Raw genomic sequence first — 8,724 nt, 5'->3', positions numbered from 1 at the left:
ATATAACTGCCTTTACCATTACCTTCAACTCTTCGTCCATGACAAAAAAATTTACAATTCTGAAGATTTAGCTGTGAAAAAAAAAATCAAGCATTAGATTAATAAACTCTTTTCTTCCCATGTAAGACACTCCAATCAAATGGAATACTTTACTGGAGCAGAAAGGAATGATAGCCTTGCATTTTTTTAAATATCAAAAAGCTAAAGAATTTTTTAAATTGGGAAACGTTTTTAAAAAAGGGAAACCTTTTTTCCAGTGCAAAAGAGGATAAAGGGAACAGACACAAAATTGGGAGTTTGAGCACTGTTTACAATTCTTGCCACAGCAGTGTTCAACTGGTAAATTGTTTACAGAAGCACTGGCATAATTACAGCCCTTCAGGAACCCCAGAACTCCCAGTACTGCTGAAGTCAAAGGAACAACGAAAGGCCTCTTCATAAGGTGATCCATCAGGGAGAGCTCAGGTAGCACTGACTTGTTTCTAAGTAACTTTGACTGATTCTACGATAAAGATACATACAAAGAAACTGCCAAGCTTTGTTCCCATGCATTAGCAAAACAGGGTGACATGGGAGGAAAAATCTGAATTTTGGAATCCAGTAGTTGAGTTTTAATCTTGACTGTGCTACTTAATATCTGTGTGAACTTGGGCTAGTTTCTTAACCCATGGGTCAATTTCTTTATTTGATTAACTAGTGATTAACTATCTGATTTGGGAACTAAATGTAAAGCATCTTAAGTGTCTGGTGTTCAGTTGAACCCTAATCAATGTTCAGATGGTGCATGAGTCTACTTAGTGGGAGGCATTATCTAGAATATACCTGAGAACACGTAGAGCTTCTAAGACATGCTTGGCATGGACCATGGCCTTTTTTTTTTTTTTTTTTTTTTTGCATTTTTACTGCAATGATTTTTTTCTTGTGGTACCAAGTCTCTGAAGCAAACTGTTCCAATCCGACTTCATTAATGGTTCTCTGCTCTTGGCAGTTTGACCTGAAAGAGGTAGTGTAGGAGAGTGTTCTCCCTACTGTGAATCCGAGCTTTGGAACTACCGTCAGGTCTCAATTCTAAAAATAAACTCAAGATGACTTGAAGACTTACAGATGAGGTATGACATTTTAAAAATCCTAGAAGAGAACATTAGGCAAAACATTATCTGACATAAATTGTAGCAATGTTTTCCTAGATCAGTCTCACAAAGTGAAAGAAATACAAGCAAAAATAAACAAATGGGACCTAATCAAACTTATTAGCTTTTGCACAGGAAAGGAAACCATAAATAAAAAGACAACCTATGAACTGGGAGAAAATATTTACAAATGATGCAACCTACAAGGGCTTAGTTTCCAAAATATACAGATAGTGTAAACAGCTCTCTCTCTCTCTATATATATATATATATTTTTTTTTTTTTCAAAAAGCCTAATCAAAAAGTGGGCAAAAGACTTAAATAGACACTTCTCCAAGGAAGATATACAGATGACCATCAGGCACATAAAAAGATGCTCAACATCACTAATTATTATATGCAAATAAAAAGTATGATGAGGTATCACCTCACACCAGCCAGAATGCCCATCATCAAAAAGTCTACAAATAATAAATGCTGGAGAGGGTGTGTAGAGAAGGGAACCTTCCTATACTGTTGGTTGGAATGTAAACTGTTGCAGCCACTATGGAGAACAGTATGGATGTTCCTTAAAAAGGAAAGATAGAGTTATCATATGATCTAGCAATCCCACTCCTGAACATATATCCAGAGAAAACTCTTTATTTCAAAAGGATACGTGCAACCCCAGTGTTCACAGCAGCACTGTATACGATAGCCAGGACGTGGAAGCAGCCTATGTGTTCATCAACCGATGAATGGATAAAGAAGATGTGGTATACGTACACAATGGAATATTACTCAGCCACGAAGAGAAGGAAACAAGGCCATTTTCAGCAACAATGGATGGACCTAGAAATTACCATTACTAAGTGAAGTCAGTCAGACAGAAAAAGACAAATATTATATGATGTCACTTATATGTGGAATCTTAAAAAAATGTTACAAATGAACACATTTACAAAATAGAAATAGACTTACAGACGTAGAAAACAAGCTCATTACCAAAGTGGAAGGAGGGGGAGGGATAAAGTAGGAGTTTGGAATTAGCAGACACACATACAGAACATAGAAACAACAAAGTCCTACTGGATAGCACAGGAAACTATATTCAGTATCTTGTAATAAACTGTAACAGAAAAAAGAAGTCTGAAAACGGAATCACTTTGTTGTACACCAGAAACTAACAACATTGTAAATCCACTATACTTCAATTTTTTTTCCAGTTTTATTTTTTTTTAATTTATTTATTTTAATTAGAGGCTAATTACTTTACAATATTGTATTGTTTTTGCCATACATCAACATGAATCCACCCCGGGTGTACACGTGTTCCCAATCCTGAACCCCCCTCCCACCTCCCTCCCCGTACCATCCCTCTAGGTCATCCCAATGCACCAGCCCCAAGCTTCCTGTATCCTGCATCGAACCTGGACTGGCAATTCGTTTCTTATATGATATTATACATGTTTCAATGCCATTCAATTTAAAAAGTTAAAATAAAAATAAAAAATGCATCTCTGAAAAAAAACCAAACTGGAAAGCTCAAAGAAGACAAAAAGATCCACAGCAAGTTTCATTAATCTCCTGGTTACAGTTTCAAAGAAACCTGCTCTGCCCTTTGATCTGTGAATAAGGAAGAGATCTTAAAACCACAGTGTTCTATCCTGTTTTACATAATCCGGAGGAAAAAAAAATTACAGTGAGTTTCTCTCCGTGTGGCATGGAAATGGACAATGTCATTAGTAATTCCATTCGTCTGATTTCTATTTTCTGTCCTACTTCCCTCTCGCCCTCTCTCTCTCCTTTTCCCTTCCCTTCTTGTCTCTTATCCTCATTTTTTAGTGTCCTTGCTGCCTCTGCTTGGCCAGGATCTGAGTGTGGGCTATGCCGGGGCAATGCTGGTGAAGTCTTGTGACTGTCAGTCATTGATGAGAGCAGTATCTCCTGCAACTTTGCTTCGGGATGCATGAAGGTGACACATAAGTCATGCAGAAACTGGGACATTTTATGCTTCTTTCTCCCTGTCTAATTCTTTGATTCCTTGTTCTCAGTCTGAAAGCCACAATTATGGAGGAATTTGTTTTCTTCTTAGCAATAGATTACAGGTTAGAGATAAGGGTCAAGCTTGAAGCAAAAACTACCAAAGAGGTTATGAGAAAAGTTTCCAAGATGAGACCTGCATGATTCAGGTCTGTCTGCCTTGGCAGTGCCAGAGAAGGGGCCTGGTCACCAGTTTCGGTTCTTAGCATCCCACATGCTGCTGTGTGTGTGCTTGCTAAGTTGCTTCAGTCGTGTCTGACTCTTTGCAACCCTGTGGACCATAGCCTGCCAGACTCGTCTGTCCATGGGATTCTCCAGGCAAGAATACTGGAGTGGGTTGCCATGCCCTCCTGCAGGGGATCTTCCCCACCTCTTATGTCTCCTGCATTGGCAGGCAAATTCTGCCAATCTCTTATGTCTCCTGCATTGGCAGGAGATCAAACCCGCATCTCTTACATCTCCTGCATTGGCAGGCAAGTTCTTTACCACTTGCACCACCCAGGAAACCCACATATTGCTGCACCATCAGACAACTCTTCAGTGAAATCTTGTATTTCCTTTTGGAAAGAGCAGAAGAGTTGCTTCCCGAGATCATCTAGAAGCTAGCTGGCCACATGGATGAACAAAGCAAGTCAGCCACACTGGATCAGAATTCCTCTCTGCCACTCACTCCCTCTGGGACAGTTTCTCTCTTTGCAACTAGGGGCAGTAATCACCTCATTGTAGAGTTGATGGGAAAGTAAATAGAAATGAGCATGTTTAGTACAATGCCAGGCACATACTTAACATTTATAAAGTGGTGATTATTATCATAATCCTATCCTGCTTGTCTTTTCCTGCTGAACTCTGTAAGTTTATAAATGACTTGTGGGACCTCTCTGGTGGCTTAGTGGTAAAGAATCCACGTGCCAATGCAGGATGCCCATGTTCGATCCCTGGGTCAGGAAGATCCCGTGGAGAAGGATATGGCAACCCACTCCAGTATTCTTGCCTGGGAAATCCCATGGGTAGAGGAGCCTGGCAGGCTACAGTCCATGGGGTCCAAAGAGTCAGGCACAATTTAGCAAGTAGACAACAACAACAAAGTGACTTGTAGGCCCCACACATGTTAGAAACGTTTAGACACACACAGGTCTAGCAAACAGGTAAGTAGAATGCATGGATACATCTATTCAAGAATATGCCATCAGTATGCATTGCAGTGCACAGGAGGAAATCTGTGCATTTCTAAACACAGGATACATCTAAATAAATCTATGGGTCCTCTCGCAATGTGTTGATATTTGAGATGGTCTTCAATAGTCCTTACATTTTTTTTTCTGCCTTGGGACAGGGCTGACTAACTCATTGAACAAGTTCTGCCTCTATATGTATAGTTTACCTTTCTTATTTAGATATGCAGTTCAGTTCAGTTGCTCAGTCATGTCTGACTCTTTGTGACCCCAAGGACTGCAGTGCGCCAGGCTTGCCTGTCCATCACCAGCTCCAGGAGTTTACTCAAACTCATGTCCATTGAGTTGGTGACGCCATCCATCTCATCCTCTGTCATCCCCTTCTCCTCCCACCTTCAATCTTTCCCAGCCTCAGGGTCTTTTCCAATGAGTCAGTTCTTTGCTTCAGGTGGCCGAAGTATTGGAGTTTCAGGTTCAGCATCAGTCTTTCCAATGAATATTCAGGGCTGATCTCCTTTAGGATGGACTGGTTGGATCTCCTTGCAGTCCAAGGGACTCTCAAGAGTCTTCTCCAACACCACAGTTCAAAAGCATCGATTCTTCAGTTCAGCTTTCTTTATAGTCCAACTCTCACATCCATACATGACCACTGCAAAAACCATAGCCTTGACTAGACAGACCTTTGTTGGCAAAGTAATATCCCTGCTTTTTAATATGCTGTGTAGGTTGGTCATAACTATTCTTCCAAGGAGTAAGAATCTTTTAATTTCACGACTGCAGTCACCATCTGCAGTGATTTTGGAGCCCCCCCCCCAAAGTAAAGTCTGTCACTGTTTCCATTGTTTCCCCATCTATTTGCCACGAAGTGATGGGACCAGATGCCATGATCTTAGTTTTCTGAATGTTGAGTTTTAAGCCAACTTTTTCACTCTATCTGGTGCTTAAATTTGAGCTCTCTTGAGATAGCAGAAGGGTGGCATGTCCTTTTCCCATCTGCGGCAGGCAGGTCTAACCAGTTGAGACACTCCTGTTGAACACAGACGCAGCCACTGAATCCTCCTCAACAGTGTGTAGACGGCCAGCGCCCACAGTTGATAGGCAAGATTAAACTTCTGTCATCTCTGGGTTCTATTTTCAAGATTCTCACCGACTCACGGTCATATATTATGTAGATAAAAAGCTGGAAGAGATAGAAAGAAGGTGATAATTACTGGCACAGATTTTTTGTTTTCATTTTTTGTTTCTTTTCTCTGTGTATGTGTGTGTGTAAATATAGAATTTTTTTCAAGTGTTTGTTGAGCTGGTCCCTGTAGCAGGTGCTGGGGATTCAGAGGTAAATAATAATAGTCAAAGTCCCAGACCTCATGGGGTCATTTTAAGAAATACTAGTGCCCACTCCCCACCAATTCTTTAAAAAATCTTAATAAGCTAACTAGGTTAATTATACATATGAGTGATGTTAAGGGCCTCATATCATCAGTCTGCCTACTCTCTCCCCAACTAAGCTATAAGCTTCTTAAAGGAAAGAACTTCTGTTTTTCAAAAGATTAAGGTAAAATTTACATACATCAATATACACAACCTTTATATAATTGGATGAATTTTTATAAACATATATAGCTGTGTAATAAATACTCTAATAAAGATAAAGAACACATATTACCCCAGAATTTTCCTTTCTGCCTCTTTCTAATAAATCCTCACATCCCATAGGCAACATCATGTTATTTCTATTACCAGACGTTAGATTTACCTGTTCTTGAATTTCATAGAAATAGAATCATATAGTATGTATTCCTTGATGTCTAACTTCTTTCTCTCAACAGAGTGTTTTGGAGATTCATCCAGATTTTCCCACACATCGGTAGTTTGTACCCCTTTCTTGCTTAGTAGTAATTCCACAGTATGAAAATACCACAATATGTTTGGGTTTCCCAGGTGGCGCTAGAGGTAAAGAGCCCACCTGCCAATGCAGGAGACAGAAGAGACTTGGGCTCAATCCCTGGGTCAGGAAGATCCCCTGGAGCACGGCATGGCAACCCACTCTAGTGTTCTTGCCTGGAGAATCCCATGGATAGAAGAGCCTGGCAAGCTAAAGTCTATGGGGTCACACAGAGTCGGACATGACTGAAGCGACTTAAAACACACACACACACACACACACCACAATATGTTTATCCATTCTCCTGTTGATAGAGATTTGGGTTATTTCCAGTCTGAGGTAATAATGGATGATGGTTAATTTTATGTGTCAACTTGGTTAGACTATGATACCCAGATGTTTGGTCAAACAGCAATCTAGGATGCAACTGTGAAGGTATTTTTTTAGAAGTGATCAACAGGCTTAGAGTGTACTCATACTCATTATACTCCATATTATGAAGGCAGATTATCCTCCATAATATTGGTGGGCCTCATACAGTCAGTTAAAGACCTTGTAAGAAAAAGACTGAGGTCCTCAGGGGAAGGATTTCTGCTTCCAGACTACCTTCAGATTCAGAATTAAAGCATTAACTCTTATATAGGTCTCCAGGTTGCCCTGAAGACTTCAGATGATAGTTCCTACAATCACATAAGCCAGTTCTTTCAAACAAATAAATCTTTCTCTGAATACATATACACAGCCTAGTGGTTCTGTGTCTCTGGGGAACCTTGACCAACACAATGGACAAACTTGCTATAAACATTCTTGCTGAAGTCTTTTTGTGGACATGTTTCCATTTCCCTTGTGTAAATATCTAGGAGTGGAATCAAAAGGTCAGTCCGTGGGCATATGTTTAACTTCATAAGAAAGTGCCAAATGGTTTTTCAAAGTTATGGACATTTTTTCACTCCCATCAGCAATACATGAGAGTTCTAGCTGCTGCACATTCTTATCAACATTTAGTGGTATCAGCCTTTTTAATTTTAGCTGTTTCAATGGATGTGCATGGATATGTATTTGTAGTTTTTAATTTGCATTTCTCTGAGAGCTAATCATGTTAAACAGCTTCTCTTGTGCCTACTGGGTGTTTGTTTATCTTCTTTCGTGGACTGCCTGTTCAAATATTATGCGATTTGTTCCTTTTGAGTCTCAAATGGTAGCATTTAGTAGGAGTTACACAACTATTGAATGAATGAATAGAAGAATATTATATCCTCTATTATCAGTGATTATTCTGAAATGATTATTAAATCTTTGTCCAGTTATTTATAATGCTTCTAAAGTGCTTCAGTAATACCTGACACATAGGCAGCAGCCGACATTTGTCAGCTACTAATACCATCCCTATTTTTTGTGAGGAATTGGAGATCAGAAATATTGTGTGACTTAACCCAGGTTACCTGGTTACTAACTGTCAAAAACGCTCCGCAACTCTGGGTTCTGTAATTTCACTTTTTTATTTTTTGTTATTAATAGCTTGACCATTTAAATATAGGATTCACCATTAAATGTGTTACTTCATTTTTCTCTTGACTGTTACTTATAGCACATCTATTATTGCAAATACAATGGTGCTGATCATTTTACTTGTATTTAACTCATTTAAACACAATGATTTCGGGCTCCAAAATCACTGCAGATGGTGACTGCAGTCATGAAATTAAAAGACACTTGCTCCTTGGAAGAAAAGCTATGACAAATCTAGACAGCATATTAAAAAGCAGAGCCATTACTTTGCCAACAAAGGTCCGTCTAGTCAAAGCTATGGTTTTTCCAATAGTCGTGTATGGATATGAGAGTTGGACCATAAAGAAAGCTGTGCAATGAAGAATTGATGCTTTTGAGCTGTGGTGTTGGAGAAGACTCTTGAGAGTCCCTTGGACTGCAAGGAGATCCAACCAGTCCATCTTAAAGGAAATCAGTCCTGAATATTCATTGGAAGGACTGATGCTGAAACTGAAACTCCAATACTTTGGCCACCTGATGCGAAGAACTGACTCATTTGAAAAGACCCTGATGCTGGGAAAGATCGAGGGCAGGAGGAGAAGGGGATGACAGAGGATGAGATGGTTGGATGGCATCACTGATTCAATGGACATGAGTTTGTGCCAACTCCGGGAGGTGATGGACAGAGAAACCTGGCGTGCTGCAGTCCATGGGCTCACAAAGCGTCAGACACAACTGAATGACTGAACTGATTTAATTTAACTCATTTAATTCTCACTACAATCCTACAATCCTGTGATGAAAGTACTATTATATTTATTTTAGACAATGAAACTGTAGCACAGAGATGTTATGCAATCACATAGCTAATTAAGAGGTACAGGCAGGATTCAGGCTTGGTTGGTCCCATATCAATACCCAGGTGTTTTGTTTTGCTTCTAAACCGTAATATTCTACTGTTTCTTATGACAAGAATAATTTTGGACAAGTTCAATTTGAGGGGTTAGTGAAACGGCAGGATAGAGAAGTT

At 39.6% G+C, this 8,724-nt stretch overlaps 1 protein-coding gene across 1 annotated transcript in view; it reads left to right on the top strand.

The window, feature by feature from the left end:
* Positions 1-8,724, top strand: part of ASB4 (ankyrin repeat and SOCS box containing 4) — a 271,537-nt gene that overhangs the window by 262,218 nt on the left and 595 nt on the right. The window lies entirely within an intron of this gene.

The sequence above is a fragment of the Bos mutus genome, chromosome 4 (assembly GCF_027580195.1).
Source record: "Bos mutus isolate GX-2022 chromosome 4, NWIPB_WYAK_1.1, whole genome shotgun sequence".
Classification (NCBI taxonomy): domain Eukaryota; kingdom Metazoa; phylum Chordata; class Mammalia; order Artiodactyla; family Bovidae; genus Bos; species Bos mutus.
The sequence above is the reverse complement of the archived record's forward strand: the minus strand, read 5'-3'. Positions and strand labels throughout refer to the sequence as shown.